The 16,128-nt window shown below is 49.0% G+C and overlaps 1 pseudogene; it reads right to left on the reverse strand.

The window, feature by feature from the left end:
• Positions 1 to 226: 226 nt before the first annotated feature.
• The window catches only part of LOC101710425 (calcineurin B homologous protein 1-like), a 36,714-nt pseudogene continuing 20,812 nt past the window's right edge, over positions 227 to 16,128 (reverse strand).

Below are 16,128 nucleotides of genomic sequence, written 5' to 3' on the forward strand. Positions count from 1 at the left end.
GAGAGCTCTGCTGGCCCGTTCCAGGCATGATTCCCTCTCCCCTTCTTAGACTGGATGGAAGGGTGGTGTTCCGCAGCACAAGAAGGAAAGATGGTGCTGAGAAATCAAGAGGTGGTGGACAGCTACAGAACAGAAAGAGGCCAGATGAACCCTTCTGTAAGGCAGGTTTATACGCAGGGTGGGTCTGGATGGGCAAACATTTGGGATCATCATGCAACAGCAGTGGTACTTCGGGAGAAGGGGAGAGACGGGATAGAGGTGGGACAGGTGGACAGGAGGACTCTTGAAGTTCTAGTTCTTAAATACTAGACAGCAAGGGATAGTTTGGTCTGTGTCCTTTAGTGAAGAAACCCGATGCTCGTTTTCTGTTCTACATCCACCTTCTCCAAAACCTTGACAAACTCTGTGAAAGATACTGCACTGTCCCCATCCCGGTCAGCCTCCTGGATGGTCCTGTCTGTAAGGCCGCTAGGATGTTCCTCTGAGATGTTCACACCAACCATCATGCGTAGCACCTGTAACAGCTCGTCACGGGAGTTCTTGTCATCTTTATCCAGATTGTACAGCCGAAAAGCAAAGTGCAGTTTGTTGCTTCTGCTGTTGAGTGGTTCTGGTCCATTCACATCTTTGCTCTTTTCATTATCCTCAGTGGGTCAGAAATGAGCCAAAGTTCTCATGAATCCACGGAAATTTACCTGGTCGTCTCCCTCTGGAAAGAAGGCATTGATGATCCGGTCCCCCAGTGGATTGATGGCAAGCTCTGGAATCCTCTGGAAATCTTCCCGGCTGAGGGTCCCGTTTTCTCCTTTGTCCAGGCTGGTGAATCGGCTGTAGAGGCGAGTGACCTGAAGTGGGAAAAGCCAGTCTCTTTCTTGATCTCCTTGAGCTCTTCGTCCCGCAGTAACGTGGAGGCTGAGACCCCATTACCATGCTGGGAGCTCCTCCGGAAGCTGCGGCACCTGAAGCGAGGCAGCAGGAGGGAGAGAAGAAGGGAAGAAAGGGCGAGGGGTCAAGAAGGGAGAGGGCAGCGTTGCGCTGTGGACCTGGGAGGGAGCCCAGGGCGGCATGCAGGGCTCGTCTTCATTCTTAACAGAGGACTGGAATAGAGAAGCTCACATGAAGTCCTTTCCTAGTGAGCTGTCAAGAGGGGAGAACAGGGCAAGCTTCCATCTGTTCATGACCCAGAGAATGAGAAGGAAGAAGTATTGACTCTGTAGTTTCAGTCGCTCCCCCGAAATAGCTGCATGTCATTTGTTCCTTTGGTTTCCTTGGGCAGGATTTGCTATTGTTTTTGCTTTTGACATGCTGTGGATCTAGACTAATCCTGGCATTTAGATGTCATAGCCCGCTTCCCTGGCTCCCAGAATAGGATGCCTGCAATTGTTCCTTAGAGTAAGTCAAGGACTGCAAAGTTGTTTTCTGTAATTACTCCATGATTTTGTTCTTTGTATCTAAAGTGAGCTGCATGGGAGAATTCATTCACCACGCTACAAGGGACAGAGACAATTTTTCTCATAGAATTCAGTGTGAAAGCAGATTTGTCTTCTGGACTTCCATGCTACATTTATCTGAAACTGAAAGTCACTGGGGGAAAAAAACCTTCCTTCTGAGAAGATTCTAGAAAAAAAACATAAACTAAAAAAATAATAGTTTACCTAGAAGATGCAAAAATTTAAGTACGTGGCATTTTGAGGTATTTGTGTATGTGCATGTATGAGTGTTTGTGAGTGTGTGTGTTTTGGGATTCTCTCAGTTGGAAGGTATAGCAACCCAATTAAACATAGCTTAAGCAAAACAGGGGTTTTGTGTATGTTACAAAGAGTCCAGGACAAATCAGTCTTCAGTCATGGCTGCATCAAGGTGATCAGATGCTGTTATGCTAGTATTCATCCTTCCCTCTTGGACAGTTCTGCTCTTCTTGTCAGACAAGCTGTCCTCATCCAGTGTCAGCGTGATCACCAGCAGCTTCAGACTTACACTTGGCCAACTAAACAGTCCTGCAGGAATGTGTGCTTCTTTCCCCAGAGTCTTTGCAAAAATCTTAGGCTTGCATCTTGAAAGCTTAAATCAGTTTAGCATCCATCCCTACCCCAACCTTGGCAACTCCAGTTGGCTAGGCCTTGTCACAAACTCTAGCAGCGAGGTGGATGAGACAGACGCCAGCCAAACTACATGGGCTGAAATTTGGGGGAGGGCTGGTTCACCGAGAGAAATTAGGTGATATTACCAGAAAGGAAAGTGGTTGGACAAAATCCTCAGGTCCCTGTTACAGTGGAATGCCTCCTTCATGGTGAAATAAGCAAACGAGCAGGAGCAACAGGGATGGCTAATAGGGTGCTGGCAACAAATAGGTCTGTATTGAATGAACTTGGGTTGGCAGGCCCAGGTTTCAAACCTATTTCATTAAAAAAAAATCCCAGTATCGCAAGACCCAAATATATTTGCTTAAGTTTAATCCGAGTGTCTGCTGACTGCTGATGTTTGTGGGTGTTCCTGTCACCCACGACTGCTGGTCACCCATGGGCGGCCTGCTACACAGCTGCCCATCAAGACTGCAAGAAAGAGGTTCAAAAGGCAGAGAAGTTGAGCCCCCCTGGGGAAGGAAGAGGGGAAGAGGAGAAAGCCTGGCAATTTGTTTTTAATATTTTTGCTTGCTTTGGAAGTCACAATAGCTGCAACATATACTGGCTCCTGACTAAGGAAAACAGGGGGGAAGCCAGGCTGGAAACCTGGCCATGTTTCCGTGAACAATTGGGTTTGTTTGTTTAGGACTCCTTTTATTTGTTTTCTGATGACTCAGATAGGAATACTGCAGGCCTTTCAAAGCAAATCACTCATGTGTGTATTTTGGGTCCACAGCCTCACCAAGTGCAGAAAGACGTGGCTCCCTGAGCTTATTTTCCTATCCAGGGGTTTTTCAAACTTGCAAGTGGAGCTGGAAGAACATGGTTGCAAGCCAGGTTATTTTTCTTAGCAGACCCCAGCCTGGGGTCGTAGAGGGGACAGGGATTGCAAACACATGGACATGGAAGTCCCCAGACAGTGCACAGGGCCTCCCATTATGCTGATCTGGGCAGTGCCTCTCCTTGATGGCTTTGCCATCTGCACCCTTCGGTCCCCACCTGAGGACCAGCTCCAGAGGTGGCTCTGCTTTCCTTGCTGTTCGGATCTGTCCATGCACTGTTCTGCTTTCAAGATACTCCTCTTCTATTACCATGCACTTGAGTCTCAGCCTCCTGTAAAATCCAGGAATATTTACAATCTAGAATGCACCCAAGCACCTGGCTGAGCTCCTCCACCTCAAGGCAGAGACCCCCACGGAGATGGTTTGCTACGGGCCAGGGAACCTGGCATTCAGGGCCTTGGGAGGGGTTGGACAGCAGCCTTTGTCCCCTAAATGAGCAAGAGGCAAACCAGCAGCCAGGTGCTGTGGTGCATACTCATAATCCCAGCTATAAAGAGGCTGAACCAGGAGGACTGCAAGTCTGAGACCAAATCAGCAATTTAGCAAGACCCTGTCTCAAATAAAAACTAAAAATGGGGATGTAGCTCTGTGGTAGTGTGCCCCTGGATTTGATCCCTAGGACTGCCAAAAAAAAGTGCAAACCAGGCAACACAAAGACTACTGTAGTCTCCTTTCTCTTAGTCAGAGGGTAGAGACAAGTGAGCCTGGCTGTTGTTAAATATGAAGAATTTTCATAGGTAGCAGCGCAGGTTTCCTGAGTCCCTGGAAGCTGGGCCCCAGCCTTGGAGGCTCTGCCACTGTCCCTGGCCATGTGTGCTGGCGGGAGAAGAAGCCCTCAGTTTACTCTTCCCAGTGCAACTTCTGGGAACCAAGGTGTCATTTTTCAAGACTCCTCTCCCTCTGAATCTACCCATAAACCCATCTGCTTTTAAGACTTTCTGCTTTCAGGCTTAAGTTTGAAGCATCCTGAAACTTTTAGGAGAAAGACTCATTCAATCAAAATGTACACGGTTTGAGAATTTCCTCTTTCAAATCACTGTCTTCTAGAACTACGTCCTGGGCTCAATGGTGCCCAACATTTTGCCTCTACTACATGGCACTGTGGTGCAGGAGTGACAGGTGGCAGCGAGGGCAGCCGTAGCCCTGTGTCTCAGCAGACCCCACGCCAAGGCTGTGTGTGTGAGCAGTGCAGTGGGGAGCAGAGCCCCGAGTCAATTAAACATCTTAGGAAGCCATCGATTTGGACTAAGCTGCTCACGGGGCTCCAACAGACCCCAAAATGGAGCCACTCAAGACTAAAAGTCAAACTGGAACCATGTTGTTACTGACCTGTGAAGCAGAGAGAGGCGGTGACAGCCAGCGCTCTCAAACAGGTGCACTTTGGTCCTCGTGACAATGAAATTCCTTCCTCCAAAAACTGTAACCTGATTTAGCCAATCAGTTATTTCTCTCTTGTTCTGTCTGCCTGTCTCCGCTTGACAAGGAGAATAATTTAAAGCTCTCACTCTGCTTTTTATTTTTTTAAGTATGGGGTGGGGAGGGGATGGGAATTGAACCCAGGACTTTTGGACTAAGCTACATTCCCAACCCTCTTTCATATTTTTTTTATTTTTGAGACAGGATCTCACCAAGTTACTAGTTACCCAGACTGGGCTGGAATTTGCAGTCCTCCTGCCTCAGCCTCCCAGACTGATAGAATTACAGGTATATGCCTCAAGTCCAGCTGGCTCTTTGTTCTTTGTCTCTGCTTCCTTCAGCATTTCTTCATCTATAAGACAACCTCTTCTGCACCGCCCATCGGAACACTTACTTTATTTTATGGAGCAAAGTGGCCATCTGTTTTTGAATCACAAAATAAAGCCAATTAAGAGTTTTAAAACACATTGTAATTTTGTCCCTTCACAGCAGGAAGCACTCAATGAGGCAGTGATTCTAGGTGACCAGGGATTAGCCATCTGGGGATCCTCAGAGGGACTGTGTGCTGTACCTCAGATTCTCCCCTGGGGGAGCAGAAGCTGACCCTCACTGGTGACATTTGCCCCTGAGTCTTAACTCCGGGGCACCTCCAAACACACTGCCACTGCCAGAGGATCCGCTCAGGCAGTAAGAAGTGTAGAAATCTCCAGAGGCCACTTTTGGGGTAGGCTGAGGGCTGTGGGAGGGGCAGCAGCCCTGGGGAAGGATCCATCGTGCCCTAAAATGATGGGAGAAAGGGTAAAGATACAGACTGTCCTGTCCTCTTGCCACGGAACCCCCAGGCAGGGAAGCAGATGAGTAGTAATACTAGGACTACTTCATATAACAAGGACTGACAGCCAGAGATTTATATTCTCCTCTCATCTAGGGCAAATATTTGCAGGCTGTTCTCTAGCAGGCAGTAAGTGAGAGTGGTGAGTGATACAGCTGCTGATGACAAGGACCCTCACAGCACTCTGTGCACGGAGCTCGTACACCCAGAGAGGCAAGGAGTGATGTATGAGTATTATTCCTTCATATTTACGTGTTTCATCACTTCTTGAATCCCACCACTTCCTTCTGGCTTCTACTTCCTTCTTCTGCATATCTTCATTTGCAGCACTTCACCGAGGTCTATAAATGATAAACACTCTCAAGGGCAAATCCATTTTTCTTGGAACCTGAAGCTGATGCAATTTGAGGCCCTCTCCAAGAAAAATAGCACTGACTATGAATGCAAAATTAAGAGTGAAAGTAAATATTGACCATAAGAGAAAGAACCTCAACTAATCATAAGTTTTTGAAAGCTGACAAGTAAAACAAACATTACATATTCTAGAAAAAAATGATATTGTCTATGAATTAACTATACTTTTAAAAAAATTTCTCCTCATGTTAATGGCATTGAAATGGCCATGGGCCATTTGGAGATTTAATCAGTGAGATGGTGAGTTAGCCTACATGTACTTGGAGTTTTATGGGCTATAGTTAGTGGTTTGCAATCATTTCGACATCTAGTTCAGTTCTTGCTGGGTGTGCAGATTTTGGATTGGCTTCCAGAATACTCCTACCATCCACATGTTGACTTCCCAAGCCAATCATGCCAAAGGTGGCATGGAGATGCACACAGCCCTATAATGCCAGGCACCAAAAATATGTGGATAATGGAGAAACAAGACTTAAGAAGTACAAAATCAGAAGCTAGTTTGTGGAAGCCCATTCCAGTCATCAGAGATGTTAAACTATTAAGTGGACGAAGCACTCAGTTTTACTCAACGCCTAGTCAAAATGGAAGCTTTCTTCTATCAAGGATAGATTTGAGGATGCTGTGTGTGTAACTACAGATGCACTGTACATTACAGTTCACAAGGGAAAGAAATTTCATGTTTCCCCAAAGTTGACAGCAACCAAAACATTTGTGCCAATGCCAAAAGTGAATTGTAAAGCTGAAAAAAAAAATTTAAAATAAATTTTGATCAACTATGTTTGGAGGAAGGTTGAAGTGTCTTCCTACTCTTTTACAGAAAATGGTCTATCACATGGACAAGTGATGGTATGTAGTTAAAACTGAAAGATGCCTAAATGCAATGTGTTGTTGCTAACTGGATCCCAGGAAAGGGAAAGAGCATAAGTACAAAGACTGGTGAAAATGGTAAAGAGTAAAGTTTGTAGTGTGGTAGTGCTGGTAGCCTACACAGTCATATGGTTATTGATGATGCTCAAGTTGAAGGACAACAGTATCACTGAAGCCAGCATTTGCACATTGGCCTTCCCAGGGCCATTGCTAAAAAGCTGGCACTGAAAAGCATTGTTGGCCAAATATGGAGGCCAAAGTTGAACTCTGTTGCATCAGTGGATGTTCACTCTAGGTGAAGTGCTTAAAATTTTTAAATTGAAATCAAAAAGGGAAAGAAAGTATTGCAACTTACTGTTGTATTTTCCCCATTCCAAAGCTTTCCTTAGACTGCAAAACAGTTGACAAATAACACGTCAGTTTCTGTGAGTATTGTGCACATGGACATTTGCACAGCTAAATAAAGGCTACTAGTACTTAAAGGCTTAAAAAAAATAATTTTCCTGTGGATCTCCAGACCTCATTTCTAAGCCAATCCTGCCTTATTTGGAAAGATCAAAGATGTACAACTGAACACCCAGCTACTCATCTGTTTATAAGTTCTCAGCCTAGATTAAATATTAGAAAAAAATTTTTGAGTAGGACCTGGTATGTAGTGAGCCCTATGTGAAGGTCCTTGTAGAAGAAAAGCAGACTTCATCACAGGCACTAGTGGACAGGCACAGCTGCGCTGAGTGACAGAGTGCACGATCTGGTGTTTGTAAGCCTGCAACGCCTCCAGTCTGGGAGGGCCTCCCTGAAGAGTGGCCTGGAGCAGAGGTCTGAAGAATGAACAGAAGGACCTAAGCAACAACGGGAAGGCAGAACACTCCAGGCTGAGGAGCAGCACGCACAGAGCTCCGTGGAGAAGGGACTGTGGGTACAAGGGAGAGCCAAGCCGGGCACAGGGGCACACACCTGTTATCCCAGTACTCGGGAGGCCACAGGAGGAGGACTGCAAGTGCTTGGACTATATATTGATACCCTGTCACAAAAAACAAATGAACAATAACAACGAAAACCTTTGTAAGTTCTCATTTTTGAAAAAAGAACTCTACAGAAAAATTATAGGAATAGAATAATGAGCCCATCTGGGCTTGGCTGTGGGCAAATGTCTTAGCTTCTCCATGCTTCTGCTTCTTCCTATTCCATGAGGTGTTTAGAAGAATTTAGTGAGGCCATGTGAGTACAATGCTTGAATCAGTGCCCAGACGTAATAAGCACTCGATAAATTATTACTACTGCCGTGGGGCCCATGGCAGTGAACAGCAGTTTTGTCTTAGTCATTTTGCTCACCATTGACACACAATCCCCAACACCCACAATTTAAAGGAAAGGTTTATTTTCACTCACAGTTTGTAGAGCTTTTAGTCCATAGTCCAGTGGCTCCAAAGCAGGGCAGCATGGCAGAGGGGCACGGCAGAAAAGTTGCTCATGTTATGGCATCTAGGAATCAGAGTGAGTCAAGGGAGAAGCCCGGAAGGGAAATATACTCTTCCAGGTCATGCCTACAATGATCCGCTTCTTCTGACCAGACCTGACCTCCTAACAGCAAGTAACCTATAAGGCCTCATAATCCAATCACCTTCCAAAGGTCCTGCCTATGGTGGCATGAGCCTCCTGGGGGACATTTAGACACAGACCACAAGAGACTGCTAGACAATAAGGGCCAATAAGATGGAACCAGCAGATACTGAGACCAGTTGGTGGGTGAAAGTGTTATAAGGTAGTTTCTTTACAAATGGCTCACCAATCAAAAGTATTCCAGGTTCTTCTTGCCTCGAACAAAGAATTGGATGAGACAAGCCAATAACGGTGCCAAAAAGTTTATTTGAAAAAGTATGGGAGAAACCAGCTCTGCAGATAGAACTTGGGCTGAATGAAGAGGAAAAAAAAGGTTAAAAGCAAAAATCAAAGTACACACTGCATTTGAGAGACATGGTTAGGGCTACCTTACAAACTCTCTGCAAGAGTGGCTTGCTGCAAGGGCTGCTCTTTTCTTCTCAGGTGCTCCTGAGTTCTACATACAGTGGTCCTCCTGCTGGCCTGGGATCTTGTGATTGACAGGTCCCACCCATTTCCCCAGCCAGCCTTGCCATGCCCTATCTCCTGTATCAAAAGGGGTGAGGAAGAGAGATAAACGAGTCAGAAATAGTCCTCAGATTTCTGTGTAAGGAACCATTTTGAGGAGAAAGATCAAGAGGCCAATTTGGGGGCTGTGGAACCGGTGGTCTTCCTCAGCCATTTGAAGGCAGATGGCCAGTGTCAGTGCTGGTAAAAGTGGAGGGGCAAGGGCCTGACTCAGAGACAGAGTGGAGAGCCCTGAGGTGGATGGCATCTCAGGCCTCAAGTGAAAGTGTAGAATGAAAAAGAGAGGGTGGTCAAGAGGGACCCCTGAGGATGGTGTGTGTGGACTAAAAAGAATCAGCATGGAAGTACGTGAGCAAGACTGGTTGGAAAGTCATAGGAAATGCATTGGGGGTGTTCACTGGAAACCGGTGAGAAAGACTTTTCTTTACATTTTTATTTTTATTAGTACTTGTTTGTAGTACATAATGATTACAGTCATCAAGCAGAGCTGGCACAAGTAATTCCTTTTCCTTTTCCTTTCCCTCACCTCCCTTCTTCCAGCCTCTATCTCTACAGGAAGAAGTGTTAACAGCACTGAGTGCTACAGCAGCATCAGATGGTCTCAGAAGTGGGCACTGGGGACGGTGGCCCTGGCAGGTTCAGGATTATGATGGGCTGGAAGGTGGGATGTGGCTGCTGGAGAAGGACGTGAGAAGCAAGGGGCAGAGAGAAGACTCGGTGAGAAGGGCATCAGGCAGTGGTGGGAGCTCACAAGGAGGAGAAAACGGGAGGAAAGAGGAGGAAGGAGTCAGGAAGAAAGGGGCAGGTGGGAGGAGCAGAAGCTGCCAGGTCTCTGTCGAGTCCCAGAGTGCAGACGTCAGCCCACAGTGGTGCCGAGAAGCCCTGCTGCCCAGCAGGACGGGGAGAAAAATGGCGGGGGGCGGGGGGGGGGCGGGAATCTCCAGTGTTAAGCGAGGCCAGCGAGAGCAGGGCAGTGACGGAGCGGGAGACCAGCAAGGGCTCTTACTGCCAGCGCCCTGTGCCAAGGCTGGACGGCCACCCCTGCCACAGCCCTGTGGGGTGGCGCCCTTGTCCCCCTTTGTCCGTGTTTTGCTTTCTGCAGTTTCTGTTACCTTCCGTCCAAAAACATTACTGGAAATTTTCAGAAATAAACCACGGCTCTCTGTTCTGAGGGGTGTGATGGATTGAACTCTCTGCACCTCCGGCCCCAACCTGCCCAGGATATGAATCACCCTCTGTCCACTGCACTGTCCCCTTGTTAGTCACTGAGCAGTCGTCTAAGCCGTGGCTCAACTGTCGCAGTGTCCCGGCCCTTGGGCTCAGGGAACCCCCGTTTTACTGATAGTGGCCTCAAATCGCAAGAGCCGGGGTGCTGGATTCAGAGACGCCCGGGCACAGCCTTACACTGCTTCCTTTAAGTGAAAAGGTGAAAGTACTACAAGCTATTCTGAGGGATAAACCACATAACTTATCACAGCATATTATTATGATAGTTGTTCTAATTTATTACTTTTTCTCAGCCCTTTAAAATTTTTTTTCATTTAGAGACAGTCTTGCTAAGTGGCTAAGTTGCCTGCACTGAGCTCTAACGTGTGACCCTCTGCCTCAGCTCACAGAGTGCTGGGATTAGAGGTGTGCACCACCTCTCCGGGCTTGTTGTTGATCTCTTACTGTGTCTAATTTATGGATGAAACTTTCTCATGGATGCAGATGTATAGGCAAAGCAGAATAGATACAGAGTGTAGTACTGCCCTGGGTTTCAGGGACCCTGGGGTTCTTGGAAAGCATCCCTGCAGGCGGGGTAAGGGGGATCACTGCAGCAGTTTCACCAGTAGACCGCTTTGGCTCAGAGAAAGAACTGGCCAGACCGGGCAGAGCCAGGCAGAGCCACTGTCCTGAACCCACACAGGCTTCTCTGTGTGACTGACAGACGGTGGATGGGGCAGAAAAGACACGGGGACATGGCCTAAAAAGGGAGGGAAGATGGACTTTGGTGATTTTGTTGTTGCTCTTATTTGTTTCTGTGGTACTGGGGATTGGACCCGGGCTCTTTGCATGGAGCTACATCCCCAGCCCACTGACTAACTGATGGAGACCGGGTATCCATCGCTAAGTTGCTAAGTCACTAAGTTGCACAGGCTGGGCTCAAACTCGAGGTCCTGTGGCCTCAGACGCCCAGAGTGCTGGACTTAAGTGATTGTAACGGAGATGCAGAAGATGGGCTGTGTAGGAAGAACAAAGTTAACCGGAGGGGCAGTCACCCCAAAGCTGCGACAGTAGTGTAGGCTCAGGTACCATTACAGGAAAACTCGGCAGAGCAACAGCGACCTGCCACGCGTGCCCAGGAGGGGGCAGCAGCGCCGCGTCAAAGCGGCTGTCTGGCTCCCGCTTCTGCTGCAGAGCAGAGGTGCAGTGGGCGGGCAGGGTGGGTCTCAGAGGAGCCTGGCGGGAGGGGAAGCCCTGCCTGGCGCCCTTTCTCTGTCCCGCCCATGTTGGCAGCCTGCTGCATCCCAGCCGCCCCTGGAGGCCTGGGCCTTGGGCCCCACGGCCCATCCCCCGCTCCTGCGTCTCCCCCACAGCCCTGGCCACCGCGCCTCGGCTCCGCCCCTTCAGCACCAGACCTCAGGACCCTCCCTGGGCCTAAGAGGCCAGCTGACAGATGGCCCTGATGTCCCCGCGCCCGGAGGAGCCAGGCTGCACAAATAAAACGCATAGGGGTGAGAAGGCTCAGAACTAATCTGGTCTTTCTTTCTGAGCCTCACCCCTTCTTAGTGGGATGGGAGGATAAGTGAAATGGCCAATCCGGTTAACTCTGAGCTGGTATTTAAAGCCTTTCAGATAATGCCCAGTCTTGGGGAAACCCCTCCATGTCTCTCTCCCACAGCCCTTGGCTGTGCGGAGCAAAGGCCCTCCCTTCCGCCTCTGCTAGCACCGGGGAACTGGGTTCATGGGGCCCAGGAAAGTCCTAGGGCTGTGCTCGCTGGCTGCCTGCTGGGTTTTGGGAGCTGTCCACTGGGGCTAGGTCGTGCTTACCCTTTCCACTTCCCATCCTTCCAGCGCAGGCAATGCTTCCAGTGCCAGTCTGGTGTTGGTGACACAGCCGGGCTACAGCCCTGAAGCTCTGGCCTCCTCCTCCTCTGGCTCTGTGAGCCAGAAGAGCACCCCTTCAGCCTGGCTGGGAGCTCACCTCAGAACAGCCACCCCGAGGTGGGCCCCTGGTTCCTAGCCCAGCATCCGCACCCCGGGGGACTGAGGTTGCCCTGGGGAAGCTGCATTTCAGGAGTCCCCGCTTCCCCAGGCCAACCTCCTGGGGCCCCCATCTGGGCTGCCTCCTGTTCTCCTGGGGCGGCTTGTGAGGGGACTTCCTCTCCGAGGCTGGAAGGCAGGACCTGGGCATCTCAATTTGTCCACTCCTTTTCTTGAGACTCCCAAGAGGAGGAAAAGCCCTGTGAGTCTTTGGTGGCTGGCTTTGCCATCTTGCTCTGTGTATGGCGGGACTTCGGCTCCATGGAACAACCCCTCTCAGGGTAATGGGCTGGCAGGAACTTGGTGCAGAAACCTGTTTTGAATCATGAGTTGAATATTGCCCAGTGTCTCTCTTAAAGCCTCTGTAACTGGTTTTAGAGCGTGGACATATAGTGTGCACTTCTCTTCCTCCTCCTCTTCCTCCTTCTTCCTCTCATCCTCCTGGTGGCAGCAGTATCATTCCTCCCCTGCAGGCAGATATCTAAGGAGAACTGACCTGGAGGAGAAAAGCATATGAGTGCCTTAATTTTGGGTTCCCTTTCCCCTGTCTGCAGCCAGGAACTCTGTTGTCAGAATCCAAATCACTTAGCTTTTCTTTCTCCCCCCTCTCTCCTAAGCCCCCAGGTCTGTGTTCTTGAAGCATCATCCTACAATGCCGTGGAAGTTCAGTGTGTCTCCTAGTTGCACATGCTTGAGATTCCTACTTGCCATGTTACTCTGAGCAGGTCCCAGTCTGCCCTGAGGCCTCCTGTTCCTTTCCTCTTGCGCCTTCAGGGAAAGCCCACCCATGCCCCATTCCCATGATAAAGCGCGTGCTGTCCACCACCATGCTGCTGCCTATGTGTGGTTCCGCCAGAAGGTGCATCCTCCAGCCTTTCCCCAGGCCCATCTCAGCAGTATGTCCTTGTGGAGCCTTTCCTGGGCCTAAAAGTCTGAAGAAAACTCTCCCTCCTCTGTGGGCTGGTCCCTCATACCCCACCCTGTATTCAGAGCTAGTATATATATGCTTCTATCTTGGCTGGAGTCACTCAGTCAGCTATGTATCTTCTTTGGGGTTAAATTAAACTGAATATGATTAGCGGCAGAACTAGCCCAAGATCAAATTTTAAAGTAGGCTTAAAACACATCCATTCCCACAAATTTCTTTGGCCTGTTTCCTTATCTGTTAGATGACGAACTGGGTTTCTATGATAGCTTAGGTCCTATTTCTGACATTGTTTAATTCTATCCAGGCTCTTCTGTGGTCTGCGTGTATGCATGTGTATGCATGCATACGTGTGTGTGTGTGTGTGTGTGTGTGTGTGTGTGTAGTGGGTGGGCACAGTGGGCAGGGTAACTAATGAGGGAGGGAAGGAGGGGTCATGGAATTGGCATAGGCTTTAGATTAGGACACTGCTGGGTTCAGATACAGGCTCAGGACCTCACCTGCCAGGGACTTGGGGCATGCTACCTACTCCAAGTTAGAGGGAGACTGAGTTTTGTTTGTTCATTCACTAAGCATTTACTTACGGCCTAATAGACACAAGCGCTGGGTTGGCGCTGAGGATAACAGGTAAGTAAGGCATGTCCCCTCTCTGTAGAAGGCCAGCATCCATTAGAAGGAGACGAACCCGGAAACAAGTAGGTGTGCTGATGTAGAAGGACTAGATGGGAGGAGAATGCCCAGGACCAGCGGGAGCCCAGGAGAGGGAGATGGATGAGCAGATGAGAGGGACGCTGTGGCAAGGAGTGGGCAAGGAAGGCCTCCTGTGGCTTCTGGGTGCCAGGTCTGTGACTGTCATCCTAAGGCTCCTGTGACCAGCTTGGTGAGGCCTAAGCCTCTTGGATCCCGAACGCATTTCCGGAGAGGTGATCACCACTGACACTGCGCCCTCTGGCAGGGCCCCTGGACCCCTTGGGTGTCTCTCCAACTCTGGCTCCTTCCTTCTTGCAGATGAGTCATCTCTGGAGCCTGAAGCAGCTTCCTGAGCCTCTGCTAATCAGGAATGACTTTTGTCCCCAGGTAATCTTCGGGAGGAAGAGCAGTCCCTGATAAAGCAGTTATCACCTAAGAGGTCACCTTGCCCCAAAGTGCCTCCCCCAACTCACTGAGGCCAGGGGAGGGATTTCTGCACAGAATACATGGGAGCTTCTGCCAAGGGACAGTCTGAAAAACAGCTCTCACCGGAGGAAACTGCTCACATACCGTCTCTTTTGACACTTGCCCGGATTAGCAAGCACCCCTTACTCGGACAGCAGGAAGGCTTCCAGGGTTAGTCTGCAGCAGAAAGGGAGGCTGAGCAAATAGGCATGCTGTTTTTTCATAGCTGTCTCTCTTGTTAATATTTGGTCAGCCAGTCGTGCATTTTTGGAGGGTTACATCGGCTTACGCTGAGCCTTCATTGGAGAACAATGAGGACGCGTGTGAGGAGGCCAAGGAGCCAGGGAGGACAGATGGGTCTCCTCTTAAGCAGCTTAGAAGTTCAGTTGCTCCAGAGAAGGAGGCCCCCATCTTTGGCTGGGGGCGAGTGGCCGGGTAGGAAGGGACAGGAAGGGAAAGGAGGCAGACAGCCTCTGCTTTCTGAAATATCCTCTGGGACCAGTCTCTATATCTTCTGTAGTTCTTTCAGTTTTCCATGAAGAAGCATCAGCAGCCCCGTCTGAATCAAGAATCCAGAGGCCTGGTGCCATTCTAAAATAGCAGCCTTGCTTAGTTTGCCAGCAGAGGGATTACTCCTTGGTGAGCCAGAGAGTTTTGGAAAATCATTTGGAAGTGAAACCACATATTTTTCAGAGAAAAAAAATTTTAAAGGACACTGAACGCAATGAAGTTAGAGCTTAAATCCTGAGAGGAAGCAGGTTGGGGCCGGCTGTTGGGTCTGTGCTGATGGAGCTCAGCTCTGAGTGCGGGTTGGGCTGCCCTTTGGTAAGAAGCCAGTTGGGGCACTTGTGAGGGCCAGAGGGTGCTGTCTCTCAGAGGAGTTGGTTAACAGGAGCAATAAGCAATAACTTCTTATTATAGAAAAGTACACAAAGGAGAAAGAGGATGATGTGAACTTGCCTTCCCTGCTAGACAAACTCCCTTAAAATGCAGTGGCTGGAAACAACCACCATGTTCTTTACTTGTGGTTCCCTCTGTTGGCAATTTGTTCTGGGCTCAGCTGGATGGCTCTTCCACTCCCCAACCTGGGCTTTCATTTGCCACTCACACGGGGTTGGGCAGGCTAAGATGGCTTCCTTGCTTTTCCAGCAACTAATGCTGGCTGGTAGCCAGGCCACGTGTCTCCAGAGGCCAGCTTTGGCTTCTTACATGGTGGCTGGGCAACAGAGAGGGAGATACTCAACTCACAATATTCTCACAAGCCTCTGCTTATCATATTTGCTGTCCCATTAGCAAAACCAAGTTGTACAGCCAAGCTCTGAGCCAGTGTGGGAGGGGGTGACACAAGAGTGAGGATGCAGTGTGGGGGGAGTCCTGGCTCTATTGGGACCATTACTGTAACTGTCTTCCCACAGAAGGAAGTAAATATGAAATGGAATTGAGCACTCTAACCTCAGTGAGATGCAAACCATGAGAGTCAGAATTCTTATGAGCTCAGGCAGAGGGAAGAAAGACCAGAGAATCATCATGTTGAGGTTTTGGAACAAGCCTGTTGTTTCCTGGGGATGTTGGGGTAGGGAGACACTGGATTAGTAAAATGGGAATAACTCAAGTGGGAATCATTTTTAGCATTTCATAAAATTTGTAACAGCATCCTCTTCCTCTGTGTGTATCTCCAAGTAAATTTAAGATATAGAGAATATCTATCTATATCTATCTATCTTCATCCCTATACCTATATTTAATCTCCAAGTAGATTTGATCTGAACCTCTGCAGTCTATAGGAAAGACAGGGGTGTGGCCATCCAGCCTAAACAGAGCACCAGACACCACTTTTAGTCCCTGCAGCAGAGGGAATTGGGTGTACTGGTGATGGAGGCCAAGCAGGGGTTCGTGAAACACCAGGGATGAGCAATGGCAGGAGGTCACTGCTACTCCAAGAGCAGGGAGGTAAAGAGGCAACACCAGTGTTCATAGGGCCCAGGGACCAGGGTGACATGGAACAAGCAAGAGCCATAATGGAGCTTTATGGTGGGAGCTGGGGCTGTGAAAAAGACAGAGCCACTGAGGGAGGAGAGACTCAAGACAGAGAGGCAAGGAAAGCACAACCCTGGCTCCTCTGCTTTCCCCATTTCCCATCTGCTAGTGCCACTCAGTGGCTGAGCCTGGCAGGAAGTC

Source organism: Heterocephalus glaber, unplaced genomic scaffold, assembly GCF_053883595.1.
Source record: "Heterocephalus glaber isolate CG9 unplaced genomic scaffold, H.glaber_assembly_v1.0 deba00001509, whole genome shotgun sequence".
Taxonomy (NCBI): domain Eukaryota; kingdom Metazoa; phylum Chordata; class Mammalia; order Rodentia; family Bathyergidae; genus Heterocephalus; species Heterocephalus glaber.